Source organism: Myotis myotis, unplaced genomic scaffold (genome assembly GCF_014108235.1).
Source record: "Myotis myotis isolate mMyoMyo1 unplaced genomic scaffold, mMyoMyo1.p scaffold_m19_p_7, whole genome shotgun sequence".
Lineage (NCBI taxonomy): Eukaryota > Metazoa > Chordata > Mammalia > Chiroptera > Vespertilionidae > Myotis > Myotis myotis.
This window is the reverse complement of record NW_023416379.1, coordinates 26,801,350-26,815,368: the sequence shown is the minus strand read 5'-3', so window position 1 is coordinate 26,815,368 and position 14,019 is coordinate 26,801,350.

Genomic DNA, 14,019 nt, shown 5'->3' with positions numbered 1-14,019 from the left:
AGGCTCATCTTAAAACGCAGATGTTTTATAAATTAAAAATATATCTTCAGGCCTAAGGAAAATAGAGATTCCTCATTTCATAAAGCAAGTACAAACTGGACAAAATTGTCATAACAACCTTGTCAAAGGTCTGGAAAATGACCAAAGGCAGACAATAAATTGAGAAGCAAAAAAAAATTTGCTTGAGCTTTGGATAAAAGCAGCTGGGGTCTGTGACTTTCTTGCCTAGGGATATTCCCTTCCATGCCCTCCTCCCTTGCTCATTTGGTGACTAAAGCAGGGCTAGACAAAAAACCAGCAGCTCTGCTTACCAGAGGAAGCAGATTTGCTGTGGGATAGGGGAAAAACTCATGACATTGGCAAACACCATAAAGAATAAATGAGAAAAACCCACAGATCTTCTAGCCTGAGGTTGTGGTCCTATTTGGGACAAGCAGTGAAGAGACAGAAATTATATAGGGAGATTATGGAAAATGCAGCACTATTTAGAGGCTAGATAAGGTCTCTACACAATCATGGTTGACTGGGAAACTGTGGGTATACAAAGGGGAAAATTGAGAGAGCCCAGTGACAAATTAAAAAACCAAGGATGACTTAAGAACCAGCTGAGTTTTTAACATGATCCTGAAGCCTCATACATATTGATTGCCAGATGGTGGATATCTTATGGGCTGGCAGTGCTTGAGTACAACCTCTAGCCAAATCACTGGCTGACCCATAAATTATTCAGATAAGGAGCAACCCCTATTAATCCAGGCTAAAAATAAATACATAAATAAATAAATAAATAACCAGAGACACCAGCACTGCCTATGGGAGGAGAGTTACATTTTTAGCCCTGACAAAGAACAAAAAATAAAAAAGGAAAAAAGCAGAAAAGTAAATTAAAACCTAGGGTTGCTACAATATATTATCACTTACAGAATATAAAATGCCCAATTTTCAGCCAAAAATTACAAGACAAAGACTGTGTATCCTGGGGTGGGGAAGGGGAGGCAAGGGGATGCAGTCAATACAACCTAAGCCTGAGTGGACACAAACATTGAGTTTAATTCATGTAAAATAAATTAAACATCACAATAATGACAGAATCTTAGTAAAAAATGTGCATTGCAAAAAAAAAAAAAGGCAATTGTAAATTTGAGAATAGAAAACATAATAATTAAAAGCAAAAATGCCTAAAATGGGCTCAACATCAGATTGGAAATGAAAGGAGAAAGAATCAATAAACTTGAAGATAAGAACAGCTAGGAGAAAAAAAAAACTGAAGAAAAATGAATAGAGCCTTAAATGCTAATTATTAATGCAAACAATAATATTCATGTAATTATATTATTAAAAGCATAGAGAGAAAGAAGGAGGCTAAGATCCCTATCAAAATCATAGCTGATTTACTGAAGAAATAGATAAGCTGATCCTAAAATATCATAGGCAATTGCTAAAAATCTAGAATAACCAAATCAACTTTTTTAAAAACAAAATTGGAAAACTTATATTAACTAATTTTAAAAGTTTCAATGAAACTACAATAATTAAGACTGTGTGGTATTGGCCTAAAATCAGACATATCAATCAATGCAAACATATCAATCAATTGCAGAAATAAAATGTTACTTTTACAGTTAATTGACTTTTTACGGATACCAAGATAATTCAATGAATAAGGGGCAGTCTTTTCAGCAGATGGTGCTGAAACAAATGGATATCCATATACTAAAAAATGAACTTAGGCCCTTTACTCACACCATATACAAAAATTAACTCAAAACAAAACTACAAATCTTGCAGAATAAAACACAGAAAATAATCTTTGTAACTTTTGTTATGCAAAGATTTCTTAGCTATGACACCAAAAGCACAATCCATAAAAGAAAACATAATAAATTGACATTAATAATAAAAATGTTTTTAAAGATATCATTAAGAAAATGAAAAAACAAGCCACAAACTAGCAATCATCCTATATAATAAAGAGGTAATATGCAAATTGACCATCACTCCAACATACAAGATGGACACCCCCATGTGGACACAAGATGGCCGCCACAAGATGGCTGGCAGGGAAGGACAGTTGTGGGCAATCAGGCCAGCAGGAGAGGGCAGTTGGGAGGGACCAGGCCTGAAAGGGAGGGCAGTTGGGGGTGATCAGGCCTGCAGAAGAGGGCAGTTGGGGGGGACCAGGCCGGCAGGGGAGAGCAGTTAGGGGTGACCAGGCTGGCAGAGGAGGGCAGTTGGGGGCAACCAGGCCTGCAGGGGAGGACTGTTGGGGGCAACCAGGGCAGCAGGGGAGGGCAGTTAGGGGCAATCGGGCTGGCAAGGGGGGGATTTGGGGGTGACTGGGCCAGCAGGGGTGGGAAGTTGGGAGCAACCAGGCCTGCAGGGGAGGACAGTTAGGGGAGACCAGGCTGACAGGGGAGGGCAGTTAGGGGTGATCAGGCAGGCAGGCAGGCGAGCCTTTGGGAGCCAGCAGACCTGGATTGTGAGAGGGATGTCCAACTGCCCGAGGGATGGCAGTCGGACATCCCTCAAAGGGTCCCAGATTGGAGAGGGTGAGGGCTGGGCTGAGGGACACACACACCATCCCCCTCTACCATGCACAAATTTTGTCCACTGGACCTCTAGTATTTTATAAAAGATCTGCACATAGAATACATATAGAGAACCCTTCCAATGCAATTATTCAAAGAGGAAAAAGATCCAAAAAAAAGATGGAAAAAGAGTTCAATAGCTATTTTAACAAAGACGACATTCAAATGGCTAATTAGCTCATAAAATGATGCTCAACATCATTAGTCACTAGGGAAATGTAAATTAAAACCACAATGGATTACACACATTTACTAGAATGGCTATTATCCAATAGACTGATAATACCAGGCATCAATGAGGATGTGAAAAAATAGGATCCCTCATATATTGCTGATCAAAATGTAAAAAGGCACAGACACTTTGGAAATTAATTTCTTAAATAGTTAAACACACTTACCATATAATGCAGCAATTCTACTTTTAGATGTCTATCAAAGAGTATTAAAAAGATATGTCCATACAAATACTTGTACATGGATGTTCATAGTAGCACTGTTGATAATAGCCCAATTCTGAAAACAATTCAAATGCTCATCATCTAGTGAATGGACAAAGAAAATGTAGACTATCTATATAATAGAATACTATGCAGTGATAAAAATCAATAAGAACTGATACATCAACAATGCAAATAAACCTAAAAACCATTACACTAATTTTTTGTTGTTCTTCAGTGTATTTTTTATTGCAGTTTACATTCAATATTGTTTTGTATGAGTTTCGAGTGTACAGCACAGTGGTCAATCATATACTTCACAAAGTGATCCTCCAATATTTCCAGTACCTACCTGGCACCATACATAGTTATTACATATTTGACTATCCTCCCTATGCTGTACTTCACATCCTATGACTATTTTGTGACTACCAATTTGTACTAATTAATCCCTTCACATTTTTCTCCCAGTCCAACCACCTTCCTCATTATGCTAATTGAAAGTCATAGAGGCTGGGAGATGGCAGCCAACAGGACTGCAGGGAAGTAGAGTGTGTGACAGAGTAAAGAAGCGAGAGGAGCATGTGGACGTGTGTGGTGTGTGTGGGGGTAAGCAAGGGACAGATAGATATCTCAGTAGTCCTAGGGACTGGCAAATCGGGCTCGCCTAGATGGGGAGCCCTTGCTACTGCCGCGGGCACCCCCAAGCTGGCTCAGCTTTGACATGGAAAGCACGCCATCTTGTAGAGGAGAGCAAAGGAGGCCAGGGGTGCTGCTACACCAACATCCGGACTGCCTCAGACAGTACCCCTGGACCTGTATAGGGAGCTGCTTGCCAGCCATAACCCGCGTGGAGCCACCACTGTGCTCCAGCAGTGAGCAACGCAGTACTGAGACATGTGGGTCTAATTTGTCTTCAGTGAGAGCACATCAGACAGACCTCCAGAGCTGAGCCTCCTAACCGGAGCCCAAACCCAGTGTCCCCAGATCCCATGCTTCAGGTCCTCACGCTGTTGAGTGCAAGCTACGGGTTACCCATTCCCCACTCCATCCCTGATCCCAATACAGAACCTCAGCTGGGTGTGTCCTACACCCCTGCCCAGACAGAGCCCTAGCCAGGCGAGAGTCCAGCCTCTGGCATAGAGTGAACACGCTCCACCGCCAGCTTAGGCAGAGCCTTCGCAGGGTGAGCACTCCGCCTTTGGCACAGACCAGGGCAAGCACCCAGCCACTGGCATAGACTGAGCATGCTCTTCCTGCAGACAGAGCCCTCGCTGGGCAAGCGCCCTACACCCCGACAAAGACAGAGCACGCTTAGCCTCCAGCACAGACAGACCCTTTGGCTGGGGTAGCAGATGAGTGGATTAGAAAACTGTGGTTCATCTACACAATGGAATACTACGCTGCTGTAAAAAAGAAGGAATTTTTACCATTTGTGACAGCATGGATGGAACTGGAGAGCCTTATGCTAAGTGAAATAAGTCAGTCAGAGAAAGATAAATATCACGATCTCACTCACTTGTGGAATATAATGAACAACGTAAACTGATGAGCAAAATTAGAACCAGTCACTGAAGCATCGAACAGGCTGTCCAATCTATGAGGAAAAGTGGGAGGTGAGGGGGTAAGAGATCAACCAAAGGACTTGTATGCATGCATATGAGCATAACCGATGGACAGACTGGGGGGACGAAAGGGGATATGTGCTGGGGGGTGGAGGCAGCTGGGGAGAGGTCAATGAGGCAAAAAGAAGACTTATGTAATACTTTAAAGAATAAAGAATTTAAAAAAAGAAAGTCACATTAAAGGTTATCTATACTAATAAGAGAGTGATATGCTAATTAGAGGGGATGACCTTCCAGACGTCCTCCCAGACAAAGCTGCAGCAGCTGCAAAGGGCTGAGGTACAACTGCAAAGAGCCCAGGCTCAAGCCGGCAGTGGCAGCAGCAGCAGGGTAATGGGGGTGGCACCTTCCCCTGATCTGCCAGGTCGCCTCCCACAGAGGGAGGACAGACTGTGGCTTAGGCCAGAGGCTGAGGCAGAGGGGGTTAGGGGCAATCAGGCTGGCAGGGGAGCAAGTTAGGGGTGATCAGGCTGTCCGACTGCCGGTTTAGGTCCGATCACACCAGGCCCTATCCCTGTGGGATCAAGCCTAAACCGGCAGTCAGACATCCCCTCAGGGGTCCCAGATTGGAGAGGGTGCAGGCCAGGCTGAGGGACCCACCCCCCATGCACGAATTTCGTGCACCAGACCTCCAGTGTATATATATATATATTAGAGGCCTGGTGCACAAATTCATGTACCAGTGGGGTCCCTTGGCCTGGCCTGCAGGATCAGGCTGAAACCAGCTCTCCAACATCCCCCAAGGGGTCCAGGATTGCAAGAGGGCGCAGGCCAGGCTGAGGGACCACACCTGTGCACAATCGGGGTCAAGGAGGGATGCAGGAGGTTGGCCAGCCAGGGAGGGACCACGGGAGGGCTCCAGGGCATGTCCAGCCCACCTCACTCAGTCCCATTCGGCCAGACCCCTGCAGCAAGCTAACCTACTGGTTGGAGCATCTACCCCCTGGTGGTCAGTGCACGTCATAGCAAGCGGTTGAGTGGCCTTAGCACATCATTAACATATTACGCTTTGATTGGTTGAACAGGCGACCAGTTGACCGGACACTTACTGTATTAGGCCTTTATTATATAGGATTGTATGATTCCTTATGAACTTTCTCAAAAATGCAAAACTATAGAGACAGAGAGCTGATGGTAGTGAACTAGGGCTAAATTTTGGAATGGGAATTGACTACTAAAGTGCCCAAGGGAACTTTTTGTTTGTGATGGTAGAAGTATTTTGAAACTGGATTGTTACAATTATTGCACAATTTATAAAATTCTTTAAAATAATTAAATTTGCTACAGTGGTTAAATTGTAAGATAATCAAATTATGCCTCAATAACATTATATGTATGTATACATATAAATATTCATAATTTTCCACTAACTTTTCTGTCATCACATTTTCTCAAGGTCAAAGAAATTCTCTCTCAGCTCCTCCCATTTTAACATTGCCCACAGCACTATAACTGTGTCTCAAACACCAGGAAAGAAACATGCCGATATCATATACTTCATATCTCTACTGGTTGGTCCAGTTCATCCATTTTAAAGTTGAGACATTTCCTTTTGCAGATGAAAAAAGGAGATTGCCCTAATAGCTAAGTGCCAATTTGAGTGTTAATATTTTTCAAGTATTTCTGACATATGTACTGTTGTATCATGTTATCACAGATTTGATAAAAATCCTTAAGAAGTGTTACCTGATCTAATCTACAACCAATAACACTTAGTGAGAACCAGAGGTTATTCTAAAACCCAAGTCTAGCTGACTACATATTTCTTAACTTTAATGAATATATCATACACTTCTCTCAGCTTCCTTCTTCCCACATTTTGTCAAGGTCCCCCTTGTATTCTCTTATGTCACAAGGGAGATGAGAGATGAAATGTTTATTTAGAAACCCAAAAGTATATAGACTCAGGACCTACAAATAGTAGAGAACACCTCTGAGCTCTTGTTTTTTAACACAAGTGAAGTATCAAGTAGAGTTGTTTCACTCAAGGCCAAATTTTAACCTGTGTGGATGAATTACTGATTCAATGTAACTTGCATACATCATAAATTGATCACAACTTTAAGTGAGAATTAAGAAAGATTTGGAAATATTTTACTAATTTCCATAATGACAATACTTTGTTCTTTACAAAGCAATTTTATTATTTTTTTCATAAGAGTCCTTTAAAGTAGGTATTATTAGTCCAGTTTTACAGATGGCAGGAATAAGAAGTTTAAGTGTTAGATATGTACTAGATTTATTGCAGTGATCACTTCATAAGTTATATAAATGTCTAATCACTATGTTGTACAGCTGAAACGAATATAATATTGTATGTCAAGTGTAACTGAAAAATAAAAAAATATATATTTAAAAAATATGTCAACTCTTCCAACTGAGAATAATTATCTAATTTAGTAATCATAACCTGCTATAGGGCTAATTATTTGTTTATTTGTATTAATTCTAGTCCTCTTTAGAGATGCTGCCTATCAGTATACATACGTAATTATTTAATAGTATGTCTAATTTTATATCTCTTCTCCAGTTGAATGGTCAATTTGCCCTTTGCAAGGAACTGTAAAATCCATTATTTGATTTCATCCTTTCAATAGGAATAGCCATGCCAGAACACAGTCAGAGAGGTATACTTCTCAGATTAGGAAACTCTGGGTCAGGAAGTTCATTATTTGCTCAAGTGCTTATATTTCTCAGAAGAGGCATGGATTAGTAAAGTTTTCACATGACAGTTATAATCAAGAAATGATGTATTACTCAAGCTACCAAATGATTATTCTGTAAAATAAAAATCAAAGCAGGACACTGAATAATGAAGCTGAAAACTAGTTTTCCTTGCTATGGACATTATTTTAATTAGTTGTTTTAGATATTTATTGTCATTTTAATAATTATTAATCAAGATATTGATATGTCAAACACTTTACTATGTATTTTATATGTACTACTTCATATAAATTAATCTCCCTAGGAAAAATGATAAAGGCATGTTTATTCCCATTGTACATATATTACCTAATATTGGGAGTAGGGTGTCTAAAATCATATGAACAGTAAAATAGTAAAGCCAGGATTGAAATTCAAGTGTTTTGGATTCTGAAGAACTTAACTTCTATCCAATAAGTTATAATATAGCAAAGCTCCAGACTTGAAAGCACCACACACACCTAAGTGAACATGAACATGTACATGTCCCATCCACATACATTTGTGTACATGGATGCACACATATCCAAACAACTTATAAATGTCAGTTGTTACGTATGAGAAATGCCATTTCTTCTTGAGGTTTTATTCCCCAAACAGGCATATCTATTTTTGAATTATAATGTCTCTGCTCTATGAGAGCCATGATACAAGGGACTGCAAAGACTCTAAAGTAGTGATTTCATTCCATGGAGACCATATTATGCATGTTATGAATGTTTAAGATAGAGTGCACAGTCTGACTTGTCAACTCTCATATACTTCAATGACAGATTATTTTTCTTCTAGCAGTAGCGGTTTGAATATATCAACTACCAAAAGAGGGGACATTTTTCTTGAAGTTCAAACACACATAAAAAAAATTCTTGACGGCGCCACAAAACAGAATTCAAGTAGCATTAAAACTCTAACATAAACCCACAAAAGCAAAGTAATGTAGCGTTTCACCAAACAATTGAATGAGCATCCGAGTCCTTAATTCACCCTGAATAATGTTAGCTACATGCAGCACACACAGATTCATATATTATTATTATGTGCCAGATACTATGTTAAATGCTATACATGAATTATCTCATTTATCCTTCACCATGACCCTATGAGATGGAAATGATTATTATGTCTCTTTTCAATATGAGAAAACTAGAGCTAAGAAAGGTCAAGTTAACTTGTTCAAAGGCACTCAACTAGAAAGAGACAGAGTTGGATTTTCAACTCCAGCTTCAGAAACTGAGCTCATAACCTCTACATATATGTACATGCATAATATATTTGCATTAGAACTAGGAAACCAAATTTTAGCATAAGGGAAATTCAAATGTATAAAGGGGAAATATCAGAATGTCCAGAAGTAAATTTGTATGACAAAATATTCAAAAAATGATATCCATTCAAGAGACAGATTTAGGCCTCTAAAAATTCTTTGAGACTCTCAATGCACAAGACTATGACTTCAAATTTGTCTGTTTCTGCTGGAAGCTTTTGCTGAGATCAAAACAGGAAGGGGGAAACGTTTCAGAAGGATAAAGGAAGTGCATTTCCTATTATTCGTTTAAACTTTTTTTAATGAAAAGCCACATTTGATCCATTTGTGTCCTAGATTTGTTTTGGCAAACAGCTCTCATCACTTGTGCCAACTCTAGCCAACCTGTGCACCTTGAAATTGAGATTGTGCCCAGAGAGCAGTGATTGATTAGCATTGTCTGTCATGGCAGGGGTGTGGCGGTATGCAAAACCTATACTTGACAACCCTTCCTGCCTTGGATAAATAAATCCACCCCTCCTGACAAACACTCCAAAGTGTCTGTCTACAAACAGGCAAGGTAGAAGGAAGGAGGGAGGAAAGGAGGGAGGGAAAGAGGGAGGGAGAGAGGGCGGGAGAGAGGGAAGGAGGGAGGGAGGAAGGGAGGGAGGGAAGGAGGGAAGTCTTAGGATGACTGTCTTGATAATTGGAGCAGATTTTAACCTGAAATATCCAGACTGACTTGGTGGATAAGATTGCTTTAATAACTGTTGAATTTTCCACACATTTTGTTTTTCTATCTACCTGTCTATCAAATGTCTCCTCACTGTCCCACAGAAGCAGCACACTGCCCTTACCACAGTTAAGGCTATTTGCTCAGGCTATTTTTCCCTGTCAGGATTTCCCTTCCACCTTTCCTCTATCTAGCTATAGTCTCCCCATTCGAGTGCTGCCTCCTTGGTGAATCCTAGTGCAGGCTCCTTAGGGAAAATCCAAGAGGCTCTCTCTCAAGTGTCCCCAGAGAGGCTTCATCCTTGGTGATTTCACCAAAATCTCCCCAGCGAGGGCGAGGGGGGGGAGGTGGGGGTGCTTATAGTTCTACGGATGAGCACTCCGGAGACTCACTAGCTGGCTAGAGACAGAACTGGGTATTTAAACTTTGCTTTTCCACATTTCATTTCTATCAGACTATCACTTCCTAATAACCAAATGTCATCCTTTACTAGCAACTGGAATACTGGCTATCATTCTTGAAACAAATCCCTTTCATTTCTCTCCCTTATTATTCACTGACTTTCACGGGAATAGACTGTCTTCCCAGGGACACTGTAAAGCTCTGCGGGCTAAATCCTTGGAGGAGCCGTGTGCCGTCCAGGAAGGAAAACAGGGTTAGCCGGCAGAAGATCTAGCTTCTGGTTCCAGCTCTGCACATTCAAGCCCTGAAACCTCTGGGTTAAGTCATCTCCTTGAAACTGAGATTCCTCGTCCCTAAAATGGAGTGAATAATAACCTGTGTATTGCTCAGGGTTGTCAGAAAGACCAATAAAGTGTTGTCTTGGCAAATGGCGTGTAAGGTATTAAATCCGACGCACAGAGGCAATCTCATTTTTCCTTTGCGCCCTCCTCAGCCTTAGTTTCATTGAAGAGGCAGATCATCGCATCCTGGATGTTTGTTCTTCAGCCTTGTAAAAACTGTTCCCACAAGTTACCACGTCCTCACCCAACAAAACTCGGCAAATTATAAATATGACCTTTGAAACAATATCTGTAAAGGTTTATTCTGTTTTCTAGCCTTCGTCAATGTTTACATTCATAAGAAAAAAGGATTGTGTTAATACTCAGTGCCATGTGGCATATGATGAAACTGCATCACTGCCGTTTGTAAGTTTATTCTGAAGAAAATGGAGTCCTCTACCTGCCAACATCTGAAAGCTATAAATAGTGAGAAAAATAGAGAAGCCTTAAAAGTCTATTGAAATGTATTGGATTTGGAGAGTTTCTTGGATGGCCGGAGTGGAAAAATATTTTTCTAAAAAATAGGGAGTGTTGCTCCTATTGGCATAGAGGCAGACAGTTTAGTTAGTATTTACCCAGCCTGTGGCGAGGGAACACTTGGCTGTTTATTTCAGTGGAGGGGATGTTGGGAGACACTGTTTGTCTAGTCAGAAATGCCCTTTGAGACTGCAAGGCTACCTGTGACCAATTTTCAACTAAATTTATCTTAGGACTTTGTGTAAGTAATCCGGCCTCAACCCAATCCATCTGGTCTTCTATGTAACCATGTCACTGAGTCCCTGACCAAAAAGCTCCCTGCTTTGGTCCACAATGATGGCTTCTGATTATTCAGCCAAAGCAGAAGTTGAGACTTAAATGTGAGTTCTGGATACGTAGACAGTTTTATTTAATGTAGGAAATAACTATCACTTATTAAATAAGATGGACTGATATTTAACCAGCCGTTTTCGAGCATCTCTGCTCCCTGCTCCAAGGATAGAATAAATAACACATACTACTGACCATTAATCATTGTAGCTACCTTTATTTCGTGAAGAAAATTTATGTTTTACTTCATTTGTTATTTCAAAGCACAGCTAAGGTTTTTAATAACTACTCTCATTGCCAATCTGATACTGACATGGTGAAGACTTGAAAAAAGTGTTATATTTTAATCTAAAGAACTTTCAGTGTCGCGCTCTTTTAAAATTCAATAGTTTAAAGGATAGAATGGCTACAATAAAGCATAAAAATATGCTTCCCAGATTGTGATTAAATAGTGATTACAATTTGTTAATGAGCTTTGAGCTTTGTTTATTTCTATTGGATTTAATTTTCATGTGTAATCCCATAGGCTCTTTCTTTCTTTATTTATTTTTTATTTTTATTTTTTTTGGCTATTATGTCATGCTACTCAGTTTGAAGACTTTGTGAGCCTGGCAAGATAATGAAGCTAGAATGGTATCTCCACAATAGTTAATGAATGTTTGACCAATGCAAAAAATAAGCACAAAGATTTGTGAAGCAGAGCCTTAATTTGGGGATTTTCACCTATTGTTTTTGTTCTATTTCCCTGTTTACTCCTACATCCTTGTTTCTGCATCATTAACCATTCAGTCCTCTCAACTCCTATGAATAGTTATTATGACCTCATTTTATAGATGATAAAGTTGCAGTCAGGGGAGAATAAGATCCCAGCACAGTAAGCTGTGTGGCCAGGATTTGCCCCACCATCAGTTTGACTTCCATGTCCAGGTTCTTCCTACAAGGGTTGGAGTCTCACAAGGGCAAGAATCTGCAGCCCCAGTTTCTGTCAAGTTGACCAATGTGTCAAATCAAAGATAAAGGCTGCCATGCTAACTTGTCAAGGGATCAGCTCACCCATGTCTTCCCGTTCCCTTTAGCTCTGATCCCTTGCAGTGGCCCTTGGTGAGCTAGTTATTGCAGCAATGGAAACATGGGGGAGCCCCAACTTGGAGGACAGTTGGGCTGAAGCATATGTCAGATGAGCTCTGCTTGTGCAGTCCCTTGGAACTATGTTTAACTTATATCACACCAGAGGATCAAGGCATACTCATTAAGAGCTACTGACTTGTGAATAGTAGGTGTATCGGTTAATAATGCGGATTTTTTTTCAATCGATGGAGTTACACATTTGTTGATATAAAATAGGTCCTCAGGTTACGTCGGAGACCCATTTCTATGGCGCGAGGTAACGCAATTTTCACTGTAAGTCGGAACGCACCTACATAAGCACTTTCGTCACTCACATGGAGCACATACACAGTAGTAATGAAGTGAAACAGTAAAAAAAAAATTTAAAAGAAAGAACAATTCCTGACCTTTACTTGTGGTAAGTAAATGATAAAAAACATAAAGCACATATGTACATATGTCAAAATGACAGAACTTTTTTTTTAATAAATAAATGGGTGTTGGGGTCCAACCCCAGCAGGTCCAGGGGTTCCCAAAGGTGTAGACGGAGTCGGCGAAGAATGAAGGACATGGAGGCAGCCTTCAGTTGATGAGCATGGTTGGGTTCTCTAGCCTGGTTCTATCCAGGATCTCCAGTCAGGTTCTGTCTTTTATTGTCTTGTTACATCTGTATTTATGCCAGTTGATTTTAATCCTGTCAATTTCTATTCCAAAGGTTAGGGCGTTTCTTATCTCCATTCCAGGGAGTAAAAATTATGTAGCTTAAGGGTGATTGTTCATAGTTAAAGTGATTAACTACCCACCTGGCATTTAATTAAGGGGTTTTATTCTCTCCCTAACTTCAGGGAAAAATCCCTACCTGGGGAAACAACCTTTCTCAAAGAGGTGACCTTCGTTAAAACACATAGCGCCAAGAAGGTGAGCAAACATATTAAGAACAGTATGCCATATATGCCAGGTCCCTTGAAACATATGCTGTGCAGATGTTTCTTCCCTGCAGCGACTGTGTCAAGCAGCAAGGACAGACCGGCTTCTGGCAAATTCCCCCTTTTTTTATTTTTTAAATGACAGCACATGTAAATCAGCGGCCACCTCTCGGATTGGGTTGTTTAAGACTTGGAAGAAGACTGACAAGCAATAATAGCGAGCATAGCTATAAACATAGTGGATGGAGTGCACAAGGAGCCTTGTTCCTGTAGAAGGTTGCTGGCCTCTTCAGTCAAGGGATTTCAGCTGTCCCCAAGTCAGTGGTTTGGTTGTCCTTGTTGATCTGGCTAGCGGGTAGCATCACTGGCGACAGGCTTCCTGAAGTATCAGCGAGTTGAAGGGCTCCATCAAAGGGTCCATCAGGGCCACGCTTAATGGTGATGTCGGTGTCCAGGGAGGAGTCAGCTGTGCCCTCTGGGTCGTCTGATATGGAAGATGGAGGGTAGTAGAGAGAAAAAGAAGAGAAAGCAAAAGAACTACAAGGCATGGAAGTGTTTAGAAAAAAGAGGGAGAAGAAAGAGAAGAATGCAGCATCCTGACACAGCCCTTTCCTTCAGCTGCCCCTTTCCCTGTGGTCCAAGGTAGAAATGGGAAACAAGTCTTGTTGCAGTGAGAGGGCAGCTGCTGTCAGCCAGTCTCTGTCTTTACCTGGGTCCTGATCTGAGCTGGGTGTGGGAAGCAAAGCAGCCATGGGGGCAGGAGACCTCCCTCAGAAGGGGTGAGGGTTCAGGCCTCTGCAAAGTTGGGGGGGTGAGGGTCTGTGCCCCACCTCTGTTGACCCCCAAGTTGTCTCCTGATGGCCCCTCTGCAACTGTGCCTGTCTTAGGTTGTTCCTTCCCATACATCGAGTCCAATGTAACATGAGGACTGTCTGTAGATGCAATTTGATATGTATGCTATTTTGTTGTATTGACAGCAAGCTTCAAAACTTCATATGTCAAATTTGCTGAAGGTATTAACATCATAGATATTTTTACACTTAAAAATGTCGAATTTCATGTCAA